This window comes from Thermobia domestica, chromosome 12 (genome assembly GCF_964235325.1).
Source record: "Thermobia domestica chromosome 12, izTheDome1.hap1.1, whole genome shotgun sequence".
In the NCBI taxonomy this organism is placed as follows: Eukaryota; Metazoa; Arthropoda; class Insecta; order Zygentoma; family Lepismatidae; genus Thermobia; species Thermobia domestica.
In genome coordinates, this window is record NC_137465.1 from 188,964,249 (window position 1) to 188,979,307 (window position 15,059).

A 15,059-nucleotide genomic window follows, 5' to 3' on the forward strand; every position below is an offset into this window, starting at 1 on the left:
ATTCCGGGAACATTTTGCCTGTCCCTCGTATTATCATTTTGATGGTGTCACAATGAAGGTCTTAATAAGAGTGTATTTCAGTCTCTGTTTCATCAATTTTTAGGTTTACAAAGTAGTTCATTTTATTCCTTTTTCTCGAAAACTACGCATGAGTTTTTTTTATACCTTTGCATGTATGTAATTTATTGTGTTGACCAAATGCAAAACCAAAACCAGTGGCGGACCTAGCCCGGGGCCGGGGGGCCTAGGCCCTCCCAGTTTTTCGAGTGACAAAAATAATTGAACCTATTATTTATATATTTTTTTGAAAGTTTATGGTAAACTAGGGTTATGGCTGCCCCCCTCCAGTTTTTACCTTCTAGATCCGCCACTGACCAAAACCCGGATGGTCTTGGTCTTGCGACAGCTAGTCTTCGCCTTGTTTTTTTTTTTTTTTTTTTTTTTCAAGTATTGCTGTTAAGAAATCTTATGCTTTTCGTAGGTAAATATTGCAGTAGATATAAACAGGGCTGGATTTAGGGGGGTCGCACCGGTGCACGTGCACCTCCCCTTCATTGTTAATATACATTATCTAAAATGAGAAGCTAGCACTGAAAATAGCAACACTTTCTGAAACTTTGTGCCACCATGTTTCCGTTTAGGGCTTAAAAGAAAGAGGGGTTTTTGCAACAGCAATAGTTTCAGTCGATTTTCTGAAGGTTGAAGGAAAAGGTTTGACCAAACAAAGCAATATAACATTTGTCAAGTAGGGAAGAAAACAGAAGCCAGGAAGTAAGAGAGAACAATTTTTCCTGCATAACACTTGCGAACCTCTTTAAAAATAACCCTCCGTTCTATGTATCAGGTGTAAAGAACATTGTCAGATGTCACTTTGAAAAGTTTCAATGAGACTGGTTATTTTGGTAGTTAAGATGCACTTCAGAAAATTCTGGATCCGACCCTGGATATAAAAGCTAATAAAAGCTACGCGTATTTGGCCTATTTCCGTTTCACGTACTGATCTAATTAGTGATTTACATTGTTATTCTTTTATCTCATCTTCCTAGTTAGATGTTGGTAAAACGGGTATTACCATTATGACTATTCCTGTTTGGCCTACGCTCACTCGACGGGGGACATTTAGTATAATATTTGAGGGAATTTTCATACAAAGGATTCATTCTTTGCTCAATGTAACAACAGCAGCAACAGGTGTGCAGATGCGGATACAAGGAGGGGGCGATTGGTCCCTCCCCCAGAAGAGGAAACTTTCTTATTTTATATATAAATAAAACCCATCCCAGAGTTTGGAGCTCTAAGTAGCAGTATTACAACCCACCGCCCTCCTCCCAGAAGTCCGTCCTGGATGTGCCCCTGTAGGTGTGATTGGCTGTAATTCTACACATTCTTTGGCTCTCTCTGAAAATTAAACAAAGATGGGCGCTCTGATTCAGATGATTATACAATTCGTTTAAAGATCGACTCTATCTTCTGTGTTTCCTTACCCAGAACACAAATACCATAGTGGTCCAGTACGTTCGAATCATTTACTCAAACTTGGGAACTGTACACGCGATTGTAAGACTTTTGAATAGTTTTCGAGTTTTTTCGTATTTAGTATGGAATAAGCACATCATAGTAAGTGATACTTTGTGTTTGGCTAGAGTATATGCAGCTTTTCAGATCTAATAGATACAAGAAAATTTTTGATTGAAATAATTATATTTGATCTTTTGATCCAGTAATAGCATGAGATTTGTGTATTTTATATCTAGCTTTGGTTGATACACACACACACACACACACACTTCCTTCAACAAAAATATTCAAGTAGTACATGGGTAAGATTCTTACAGGTTGGTCTTGTTCTTGCATGAGTCTTCCAGGTATGGTCTTGGTCCTGGTCTTGCATAGTAGAGTCATTTCAGGGTTTGTCAGGAGGAGGGGGAAGGAGAAATGGGGAGATTGTTTACCGATATGAGAGTTTTACATACTTTATTGGTATTTTAGCATACAATTTATTAAAAAGCATAAGTTTCTCAAACTCAGGAGGGCAATTACCCCTGCCCTCCCCGAATGACTCCAGTGGTCTTGGTCTCGCATGCAAGAACAAGACTAAGGATCTTGTGCTCATCACTAACAATTTTGTGCAGTTCAATAAGATCTATGAATTGATATGTGTCTCATCTTTGGACTATTTTAGTAATCTGAAAATTTTCAATTAATATCGGTCGTCTACAGAGGTTATCTTCTTAAGAGGCCTCATCCCGGCGAAATTAAAATACCGCTAATTTTACAGTAATTATGTGATATCTTCAAACTGATAAAAGATAATCGAAATGTGGAACAAGAGCGCCCTAGACGATATCATTTTACATGAGATACCGTTATCACGATTCACTTACCTGCTTTCAATTTCGAGCCATTTTGAAAATCGGCATTTATCTTCGCGTTTCTAAACGGCTGAAAACGGAAAGCCACTAGGTGACTTGTGATAATAGTACCTTATGCAAAATAATATTGTCTAGGGCGCTCTTGTTCCACATTTCAATTATCTTTTATCTATTTGAAGATATCTGATAATTACTGTAAAATTAGCGGTATTTTAATTTCGCCGGGATGAGGCCTCTTAAAGATGGTTCAATGGTTTATAGTTTTACAGCCAGTTTTATGCCCTGTAAACTCAAGGAGGCAGATAGCTAATGAAAGTTAATAATTATAGGAGAATTAGTGGAATGAGAATGTGGGAGGAGATGGAGAACCTAGAGAAAATTCATGGACATGATGTTGATTCACCACAAACTCTCTTGGGCAGGAATCGAACCAGGGTCCCTCACACTAGAAGTAAACGCTTTATAACTTATTTTCCGTATTCCTATCTCTACTCAGAAAGAATTCGAGAAACGCTATACTAACCTAACACAGCCCAATAAGTTCGCAGATTTACAAAAGGGGAGCCTATGACCTAAAGAGATGTCAGAACAACTTTGCTTTTAATCTTCTGCATTTTACCACCAGAATTCATCGTTAGCATTCTTTCGGAAATAAATTTTCAAGTGATACAGAAGTGATGTGTTACTCCTGTCGCTGGTTTCCAGTGGACACATCCATCACATGACTTGAAAGAATTTACTTTGTTGTGTCGCTTACCTTCAGTCCCTTCTCACCTTTTTTTTTAAACAAGAAAAGAAAAGATACAGACACTACAAAAAAAAAAAAAGTGTGTCCTTTTCAACCCCCGATTTATGCTAAGTCATTCTGCGATATCATCATTATTTCTTTTTTGTATGATCTATATTCAACCATTAATCAACCGAGGAGAAAAAAAAAAGTTTGTCGTTTCATACTTAACTTGTCCCAAAACTCGTCCACCATTACCGTCGTTGTTTCTAAATAAATGATACTTGGTATTATTATTATTATTATTATTATTATTATTATTATTATTATTATTATTATTATTATTTTCCCTAAGCCTTCGGCCTGCTGTACATTATAAATTAAAATTGTGCTTAATTAAAAGCTCTAATTGTTTACAGTTAACAACTATATTTTACTTTCTTTTTTTTTTTTTTAGCCCCCTCCAACCATCCCCCCAACTACATACCATACTTTGTAGCTTACAACTTATTCAAAGACTTGTAATTCACAACATTGTTATGGTTATATCATTGATTAGCGAGCGAGCAACAGCGCAACTAGTGACGTGTATTAGCGCCAGGCACTCAGGGCCGGCGCTAGCAATTTTGCCGCCCTGGGCGGTGCTTTCACATGCCGCCCCTTTAATCTGCAAACCTTATTTTGACAGATGACATTCAAGTGTCATTTAAAAACATGTATAAAGTGGAAAAGTAAAAAAAAAAGAAAATGAATAAGAAAAAAAAGAAAGAAAGAAAGAAGGAAAGAAAAAAGAACTACCTTTCTGGAATGCTTACCAAATATTTAAACGACTCTATCTATACTGACACAATATTCAGTATGCTCGATTTCGCTGTATATCTGTGATATACAGCGGCGCATACAGAAAATAAAATTTAAAAAAATATACTTTAGTCATGATTAAGAATTTTAATTTTTAGGCTTATTTTATAGCAAAAGGCGTTTTCGATAGAGTATGGAGCAAGAAGATAATTAGTAAATCAGATATTACGGTAAATCTAAGTGATTAGCCTAAGCCTTATAAGGTAGTAAAACACAATAGAGATACATAAATTTAACATACCTTAATTGAAAGAAACTTTTCTTGCTTTGATATAAGCAAGTTCCTCTATCACATTCGCGTAGTCCAATGTTTTAGCCAATTTGTGTTCTATTGATATCATCGCTAAACCACTTAAGCGTGTTTCAGATATGGAAGAACGTAGATAGTTTTTAATAAGCTTAAGTTTCGAAAAACGTCTTTCTCCACTTGCCACTGTTACCGGTAAGGGTAACAAAATTCTAAGTGCAACACTGACATTGGGAGCAAAGTTATGTTCATGTTCATTAATTAATTTTAAAGTCTCTTTTGGTGAACTTTTAGGCTTAATTATAGCGGACAGCACTTTCAGTTCGTCTTTCAAATCACTAGGGTTAATATCTTTCTATTCTTCGTTTGTTAAAATGCTGGCAAGTTTAGTACACTTTTCAGACAAAAGTTCAGGTGACATATCTTTAAAATTACTTATATCGTAAAGTAAATCGAAATACTCGCTGTGATATTTAAGTTGTTCAAACCTTTCTCTTATAGCTAAACGTTAGAACTTTGTAATAAAAATCGATCTTGTATCTTGTTTGAGGATCTTCAATAGCTTCATTCTCTGCCTCGCACTGAAACTGTCTCTTCTTCTTTCGATTTCGAGTTCGCACTGTATTACATATCCGTGGATCATCCATATCTAATGCTGATGCCAACTCTGTCGCATCAACTGAGTAAGATTAAAACTTTGCATCATTTCTTCTCTCAAAGTACACAGATATATTTTCAAGAAATCCTACTGCATTCAACTCATGAGAATCAATGTTTTGAAGATTTTTGCTTACTATGTTTATGTGAAGTAAAAAGTCATATCAGACAACGAGTGAATAAAGGAAAGGAAAGTAACGCAGCTGGTTTGCTATACACAGAGCATCGTGGGCGACCATTCTATCTGCTCTATTGTCATTACTTATTTGAAGTAAGGCACCATAAACTTCTCCTATTTGATAGCTGAGTCAGAGCATCAATTCGGCTCTCCCACTTTGAGGTGGTTAATGATTTCAAAGTGAGACTGCTAATATGTTCCTTTAGTATGGCCCAACGTTGAACTGACGCAGAAAAAAAGTCATAAACATTTTTTTTTAGCTATACAAAAATGAAACATTTCTCAAGAAAAAATATGCTGTACGATTTACTATATTCGGAATGAACAATTTGTAAATTGGTCAAAAACTCACTCTTAGAATCTAAATATCTCTAGATGCTACAGGCTAGAACGGCCTGTCTCAAGTGGGAGTGTCCCTTTTGCATATTTGGAGCGGAGCGTTAGACTATTACTGAATAGAAAAAAAATACAAAAAGACACCTTGATAATCTTATGCACTCTAGCTCAAAATCTTGTCTACGTCACTGCAAGGGAAATATTGAACGAGATACCTGTGGCTAGAAGTTTGATAATTGAAAATGAGGAGCAATGCTCTGAATATCCTGAGTGAGTATTTTCTTGAATGTGAGTGAAGTAAGTTCAATTACATTCTCAGGTGAACACAATTTTATTTTTCCATGTGAGCCTATTACGAATCATTATAATTTGATAGTATTATTTTCTTTTTCAAATTTTGCCGCCCATTAGACTTGCCGCCCTGGGCGGTGGCACGGCTCGACCCCCTTCGCGCCGCCCCTGCAGGCACTCAATCGATAGAGCATGTAGCGACACCTATTAGCGTGACTGATAGACTGAGACGTCTGCTTTCTATGTTGCCCTAAAGCCTTCGGCCTGCTCCTACATTATGCATAGCTATAGTTTAATCTTATGTTTAATTAAAAGTTTTAATGTGGTTTTACACTACTTTTTATTTGTTTATCTATATATTTTAATTTAAAAGAATAGCACAGGGAATATATAAAGGGAGTCTATATATATATACAGAGTGTAACAAAATGGTACGGCAAAATTTCAGGGGTGGATTCCTTATTGGTAGACAAGCAGAAAAGTTCATATGATCATAGGTCTATATAAAGAAAATGCATCGTAACAGAGTTACGACCATTGAGCCACCTAACGGTGTGAAATAGTCACATTCTGGTTGCTCCTTAATGTGACTGAATTTAAACCTCAATAACTCAGCCCCTAATTAAGCTAGGAAGACAATTTTGATCTCAATGTGTTATTGAAGGATCAAGCTTTCCTCCGATATACATTTTATGAGTGTACCCCGAAGGGGGAAGGAATGCCATCCCCAAAATGCTGAAGCAAGAAACAAAAAACACGTAATTACACTCCCCCGTCCTCCATGGTACCTACCCTTCGTCCTTCAGGAATACACAGATACCAAAATTATCTTCCTAGCTTAATTAGGGGCTGAGTTATTGAGGTTCAAATTCAGTCACATTAAGGAGCGACCAGAATGTGACTATTTCACACCGTTAGGTGGCTCAATGGCCGTAACTCTGTTACGATAGATTTTCCGATATATGGTCATATGAATTTGTTTGCTTGTCTACCCATAAGGAATCCACCCCTGAAATTTTGCCTTCCTTTTTGTTACACCCTATATATATATATTCTGCATTATCTAAGTGAACGGACTTTGAAAAGTCCTATAAGCTATACTCACTGAAAACAACCCCGCGCCATGTTTCTACGGAAATGACGTAAGTGGTGCCCAAAAGTCTATCGGAAGTCTAAGGGGTTATCTTAATATAGAACAAAAAAGGAAGATTTATTTATTTATTTATTTATTTTTAACTTGAGGATACATCATAAAGCTGCACATAAAATAATTTACTCTCTACCACCTACATTAAAGCATAGTTACTCTTGCCGTAGAAATGTTAGTGAAGTAGCCATGATTGAATTGGATGAGCTTGATAGAGTGCAGTACAGTCTGTAAATTTTATGACTACAGGGACAGGCCTAAATTCTGTTACTATAGAAGTTATTAAATCTCCTCACTGTATGCAATATTTAATTTTCCAGATACAAACTGAATGACACTAAATTAAATTTATTACGAATGATTTGTTAAGAAATTAGCCTTGCACTTCCACAGCTAATTTGTATTGACTGCTTCTTTAAGATCTTATTTCATTAAATTGAGTAATAATCACTAGTTATTAACATTTAGGCTACTGTGTATCAGTATGTATTATACATAACATGTACAGGACAAATACACTATTTCACTTGCTCATCAGGCACATCTTTCCAGTTGAAATATGTATACATTTCATAGTAATGTTCATCTAATTCACTAATCAAACAAAAACAGATTTGTCTTTATACTATGTATACCAATTACCACAGAGATTCTTGAAGTTCTCTTTGAACAAACTCTTTCTACATTTAGTTGGTTAATTCAACTTTTCGTCTTTTCTCTTGTTATTTCAACTAAAATTGTTTATTATGACCCTGCCTTACTAAAAATAATACGAAATTTACCATTTCCTTTTGCTTGATTGTTCATCAGTGAAAGGAGATAATGAAATGCAAGTTACCACAATTATAGATAATGCTATTCTACAACAGAAAATATGAACCTGAAGAATGTTCAGTGTTGCAATCTATAGAAATTACAGTGTTGCCAGAAAAACATTTTTCCTAAAATCTAAGTTAAGACAGCGAATAAAGGAATGAACTCAACTGCATTTGATTACGTATCATGTTGTTTTTGTTTCTTGTGAACTACTTTTTAATTAACATTAGACCTATTATTTAGTTTTAATAACTGTATGTTAAAACTATTTTGTTTATTACAAACTAAATACAACTGTTATTTAAAAAGTAGTTCACAGGAAACAAAAACAACAAGATACGTAACCACATGCAGTTGAGTTTGTTCCTCTACTCGCTGCCTTAATTTAGATTTTATGGATATTGTTTTTCTGGCAATGCTGTAATTTCTATCGATGGCAACACTGAACATTCTTCAGGTTCATATTTGCTGTTGTAGAATAGCATTATCTATGATTGTGGTAACTTGCATTTCATTATCTCCCTTCACTGATGAATAAACAAGCAAAAGAAAAATGGTAAATTTTGTATTATTTTTAGTAAGGCAGGTTCTTAAATAATAAATATGTCATGACGTATCAATGAAAGCCGTAATAGAGATTTGGGGCAGTGAAAATTGCTATTGCGTGTAAAGAATTAAAATTTACAACTGTTAAACTTGATTAATCGCTTTCAGTCTTTCACAACTTATATATGGATATCCATCTTTGCATTATTATTATTATTATTATTATTATTATTATTATTATTATTATTATTATTATTATTATTATTATTATTATTATTATTATTATTATTATTATTAAAAATTCTACCTCTTGTCGGGTCCTGGAACTAATGAGTTTTTTGTTTTGTTTTTTCAATTTTAGGTTTCGGCTTGGTAATGTTTCTTCCACGTTTCTCGACCTTCAGCTTCCTCTTTTAACTCTCAATATTTTCTTCTATTTTTCAAATCATCGATCAAATGTGTTCTTCTTCCTATTCCTTGCTTTCCTTCCTTCCATCTTTCCATCTATGGCAGTATGAAGAAAACAACTTATTCGCAAGATATGTCCAATCCAATTGGCCTTCCTACGAAAGATGATGGTTAGAATTGTTCTCTTCTCCCCTATCCGTTTTAAAACATCTTCGTTTCTTACTCTCTCTGTCCATTTTATCTTCTCCATCTTCCTCCACCACCACATTTTGAAACTCTCTAAAAACTACTTTTTTTTAGGTCTCTGACCCACGCATTATTATATAAAGCTATAATTCTGTATTATTTCACATTATCTATTTTGGGCGAAACTCATTTGCAGACACATCTATGAGGTGGACCAATAAAATTACGTCTTTTCACGGATGCTTCGGATAATTCAGATAGTACCTAGGAAGATATTTCTCTCTTTGATATGTCCAAATGTTTGAAAGTGTTTGAAGAAATATTTGAAGGGCCATTTTATACCAATGTTTCACATTTATTTTTGAATTTAAATATTAAATCCATATATTAGTGAAAGTTCCCATTGTTTATACTGTGCTTAACCATTTATATATTTTGACCAACCACTCCAAACTTCAAATTATTTTTTTTAAAATTCAATTATTCAACGATTTGGTTATACACAATAATCCTGCAGGTAGTGAGATCTACTATTAGCATCAGAGAATCAAGTGAGCGCACGTAGCAACATTTGTTAGCGAAACTGTTTATATTAGGAATCAGCGTGATGCACTGAGACATGCTCTCGTCTTTGGCTCAACAGGTCCCGGGTTCGATTCCCAGTGGGGACACTCAGTTGAAAAGGTATAACAGCTTTTTCAGGACAACCACCCCGTATGAGGTTTTTCTCATTCACACCAGGCAAATGCCGGGATAGTGCTTAATATAATGGTCCCAGACCGTTTTCTTCCTTTCCCATTCATTTCTTCCTCTTCAATTCCCCGGGCAGTGTGATTGCCGAGGGACGTTATTCCTTATATGTGTGACGGGCTAACACGGTACTAGATGCCGAAAGTCCAGAAATCTAATCCCTAATTCTGCACTAAGATACTTATTGTTTATTATAAGGAATTCTCTCGTGTGCCTTGTCTTTTTACAATGCATGTCAAAATCTCAAGTAGGGTTGTGTAACATTCCAGGATAGCATGCCACACACATACTGACAAGTTTTCCTTTTATAATTAGGATTACTACGTATTGTTTATCCAAACCTTCGCCTCACTGTATATGATAGGCTAAAATCACGCTTAATTAAGAGCTCTGATTTTTTTACATTTGTTTATTTAGTTTGTCCATTAACATACTTGCGTTTTCACAAATACTAATATTGTTACGTCACTTGTCCTAATAATAAACAGCCAACTACGTCAATGTTCGATATCATCACTATCCATTTTGAAATAATTACACTGAAGCAAGGCAGTTTTAGTTGCAATTAAATCATTACAATAGTTTTAAATGTGCAAATTGTCTGCACACTAGCAAAATCTATTAGCATGAAACAGACAAACAATAACGCAATTAGCATGGCTGTTAACTATTAGGAATTACTGTGACGTGCTGAGAAGTTTATCTTTTGTAAATAGCATTAGTAGATGTCCAAACTATCCTATGCATAAGTGTCACATGTCTTACAGAAACGGCTTTTTCAGCTGTCCGTCTGTTGCAGCGCTGTAACTTAGATTTTCTCGGGGGGGGGGGAGCATTAATACGCGTATTTGGGCCCCCTAGAAAAAAATTTTCCTAATTCTTGGGCCCTCTCTTTCCACCTTTCTCTTACTCTTTATGGCTCTCCGGAGTATGTGGGCTCTGTGGGCAAGGTCTGCGGGACCATTAGTTACGTCCCTGGGACCGTTCCATACATGACAAATTAATTAAGCAAACAATATTGACAAATTTCAAAGCCATACGAACAAATATTATTTCTAGGGCCCTTAATATATATCAAAATGGGCCCACGATTCATTTTTGTTTTATTTACCTATTGTGTGCTGTTTTGTTTATGTAATGTAGTGAACCCGTTTGATGTTTTATTTATGATTTCATGTTCGTATCGTATAAGGAGTAAGAAAATTTTGTCTTAAAATGTGACCCCCTCGAACGTCGGGATGCTTCCCTAGGGGGCAGTTGTCCCCTGTCCCCCACAAGTTACGGCCCTGGTCTGTTGACAGGTAACTATCAAAGCAAAAACGGTGAGAAATATCGGGGAACTTTTTTTTTGGGATCCATTCGGTATCCCAAATGTAAGTTTCCTGTCCTCCGTTAACTTGCTATTCAAACCGAAAGTGATTCAACTTAGCTATTTCCGGTATCAAACATTTATCAGTATAGAACAAAAATGATAACAGATAGCGACAAGTTTTTTTTTTCAATCGATTCAAGGTCTCCCCGCAACAGTCTATCGAAACCGGAACTGGTTGAAATTTAGTAGTACTTTCGGTTTCCGATTCTGGATTTCCATACAGAATAAACGTTAAGAGGAGCGGTTTCTTGCGATCGATTCAGTGTCTCAATAATAGGTTTCATGCCCATTCCTTCTGTTAATCCGCTATTCAAACCAGAAAAGGTTCAAATCAATCATTTCTGGTTTCAACACTTACCACCATTGAACAAAAACGATAAGGGACAGCATGTAGGTCTAATGACTTTTTGATATGGATTCAGAGTCCGAGGAACAGGGTCTATCTTTGGTCTTATTTTTGCGAACTAGTAGTTATAGAGGAATTACTTCAGGATCGAGTATTGAATTTGCATAGTTTGGAGGCCTATCCTAGTTTCACGCTGTGAAACGAAACTCACTTTATTATTATTATTATTATTATTATTATTATTATTATTATTATTATTATTATTATTATTATTATTATTATTATTATTATTATTATTATTATACACATATCAACTCCTACATTTAGAAAATGGTTTTTCGTTATCTGTCCGTTCGCTTATTTGTTCATCTTTACATGAAGAGGTCTAGAATACATTATCATTCAACAGCTACAAGGATTTTTTTTTATATTTCGTAAATACTGTATTTCCTTTTTTTCTATGCCTAATTGAGAACTGAAAATGAATGAAATTTCTAGTTTATAGTTCAACGATGCCTGTAAGGCCAAAAGAAACGATTATTAATGACAATAAACTATTATAAAACATTGGTGGAATGACAATGTGGAAGTAAATGACAGAACATAAAAATAACCAACGGACACTATATTGTACACCATAAATTCATATTGCCGTCTGGAGCCGAATCAGGGACCTCTCGTACTGAGGAAAGTACACCTCCACTTATATATATATATATACAGTGAAACCTCTCTAAAGCGGACAGCCATGGGGAATCAAAAATTGTCCGCTATAGAGAGGTGTGCGCCTTAGAGAGGTTTTAATATTTTATGACGTAAATTAGTAAACAACGTAATACGCAATTAGAAAACAAATATTTTTGCAAATCATGTATTTACGAATATTACAAAAATGCCTGAATTATCCTCCGCCACCCAATACTCTATGTTCGAGGCACAACATGGAAATAAGATGATATAGTTCTCTGCTCTTTACACTTGCTACTACTTACTACATTTTCGGTATGTTCTTTTAATTTGTGAGTTAATTGCAGTCCAGTAGTGTCTTTTTTTCAGACAATATGTGTACCCGCGGGCCAAAAATACCAAACTTGTCTTCTGCTTGCTTACAGATTCTAGCGGAACAGTGCCATAACGTGTCATCGCAAATTGTGGGTAACTGTCAAACACTTTTCTGTCTAAAACAGTTTGAGTGGGAGTGGATGCAAGCAAAGGACATGAGAATGTTGTTAAACAGAGACTTCGTCTGGGTTGCTGAGCAACCAGTTGAGGAGGCAAAATGTCACAATGCTTCCTTTATGACACATGTATGAATTACTAAAAATGTATTTTTACTGCACTTTCCAACTTGTTTCTAGAGAAAGTGTCCGTAATACGGAGATAAATAATACCTATAAAAGACAGGAAAGACTGTCCGTGTCCGTACTAGAGAGTGTCCGCTTTATAGAGGTGTCCGTTGGTAGAGGTTTCATATATATATATATATATATATATATATATGAAACCTCTACCAACAGACACCTCTATAAAGCGGACACTCTCTTTACCTCTGCTCAGGAGGACTACTGGAAAAACTGGGAGACAAAAGCAGAAACATCCGAGGACAGTTAAGAGTTCTACCCATGCTGATAGAAAGGGACTCGAACCGACCTAGAAGGTAAAGACGGGGAGGGGGCAGTCAGAACTCAGACTATGATAGCTATAAACTTTCAAAAATATAAAAATAATACATTATTTTTGTTACTGAAAAACTGGGGGCCTACGTCCCCGGCCCCGATCTAGATCCACCGCTGATTTCAATCCCCAATGGGTTTCATCTCACAATTGTTAGCCTGACCCCTCGGATACTTTCACCGGCTAAAAAAGAGAAAAGTGTTTTACCACTGAGCCGCCGTTTTCACAATTTAAATATGATTGTTTATACTATTACTGATCGATGGCTTTTATTTTCAGGAAGCTCAGCAGATAAAAAGTTAATGTGTCAGTATTCACCTGTTTTATCGACGTAATTTTACATTGGTTACAAAAAACAGGAAATGTTTTTTCGCGCTACCAACATTTTTGTTAACATTGTGTAAGACCTCATAGTTACATTAATTATTTATGTCAAAAATGTCAAACAAATATTTACAATTTTGTGCACGTATTTAAGCGTAATTCAAGTGTTTGTCATATTCATTTCCTGTCAGCTGTCAAAACAAGTTGGGTTGCTAGTAGGAGAGAAAAACAAACCTCTCAGACAGAACATATTTACTTGCGAAAGTATTAACTTTCGTCACCAGGTGGCTGGAGTGCATGTTCCATGTTGCCATCTGTCGTCGATATTTAGAACCACGTTCAAATAAACCAGAACCTCGGTTAAATTCATAATTCTCCCGTTCCACTTCGTTATGTATTCTTGGTCCGTTTGCAAATTCATACTTGATTTCCCCATGTACACCATTATTGTTATCCAAATATAAGAAGACGGCGAATTAGGGCAAAGCCAGTAATACATGAATTTAAAAATAATAACTGCAATGCCCTGTCCACATTTCGCTAAAGAACACATTTTAGTAAAGGATACTATTTTTGCATGATGTTTTGAATATAATAAAATAAACATTCTGTTGAAAGTTAATGTTCAATTTATATCAAACTATTTTTTTGTACAAACAAAATTGATCAACTTTATGAAGTACGATTATAGTTGTCAATTTAATCATCGACAATTGCCTTGATTATAGTTTTCCAGAGAAATATGGAAAAATATTTGCGTTGTAGGTACAGGCTGAGTTCCGATCCTGGGGGATCGAGGGGACCTGGGTTCCTTAATTGCATGCCCAACTAGGATCTTTGTTTCGATCTTTGCTTAGATGTACATCGAAACACACATAACTGAATGCTCGCTCCCATATAAATTAAGAAATCGACGTCGCTGCTACACACTGATCGTTTGTCTGTTTAGTTATTATTACATTCATGTGAACAGTGCAGCCAACTAATTGAATAGAACTGGGTCCAGATATTGATAAATTTTAAGCAGTAGTGTCGATTTCTGAATAACTATGGTTTAGGCGAAAGACATGTTCAGGTATGTGTGTCCAAGCAAAGATATCCAGATCCTAAGAAAACTCAGGCCCCGTCTCTTCTTAAGGATTAACACTCATGATTGTAAGCATATGAAGTAGGGATGGTCAAAGAAATCCGGATATTTTATTTTCCGAAACTAGGGATGCGCACGAGACAAGATTTGAGACTGTCTCGTCTCGAAAATGTGTTGCAAAAGTGATGTCTCGACTCGAAAAATATATATTTTTCTATTGGAAGAGCTGTATCTCGACTCAAATTTTGTCGGGAAAATTCTGTCTCGAATCGACTCGAACGCATCCCTATCCGAAACCTTTTTTTTTTCTATCTTGATTTTGGAGGAAATCCAGATTTTTGATCGGTACAATTTTCAATACTTTTTAATACGTCTATGTGGGTAAAAACAAATTACCAGTGGTGTATACTGGTTTGATGGCTTGGGCTACCACTAATCTTTATAACAGCTGTACATTATTATTATTATTATTATTATTATTATTATTATTATTATTATTATTATTATTATTATTATTATTATTATTATTATTATTATTATTATTATTATTATTATTATAGTTTCCACGTTATTATAGTCTTCAAAATAAGAAAAAACCTTACAACACACTTTCCTTTTATCACGTAGATAAATATAATTTTCTCTTAACTAGCAAGACTTATCTTATTATTATTACGGAAAAACGATCGTACATTTATACTTGTATTTGTTGCATTAAGTATCCTTACATTTTA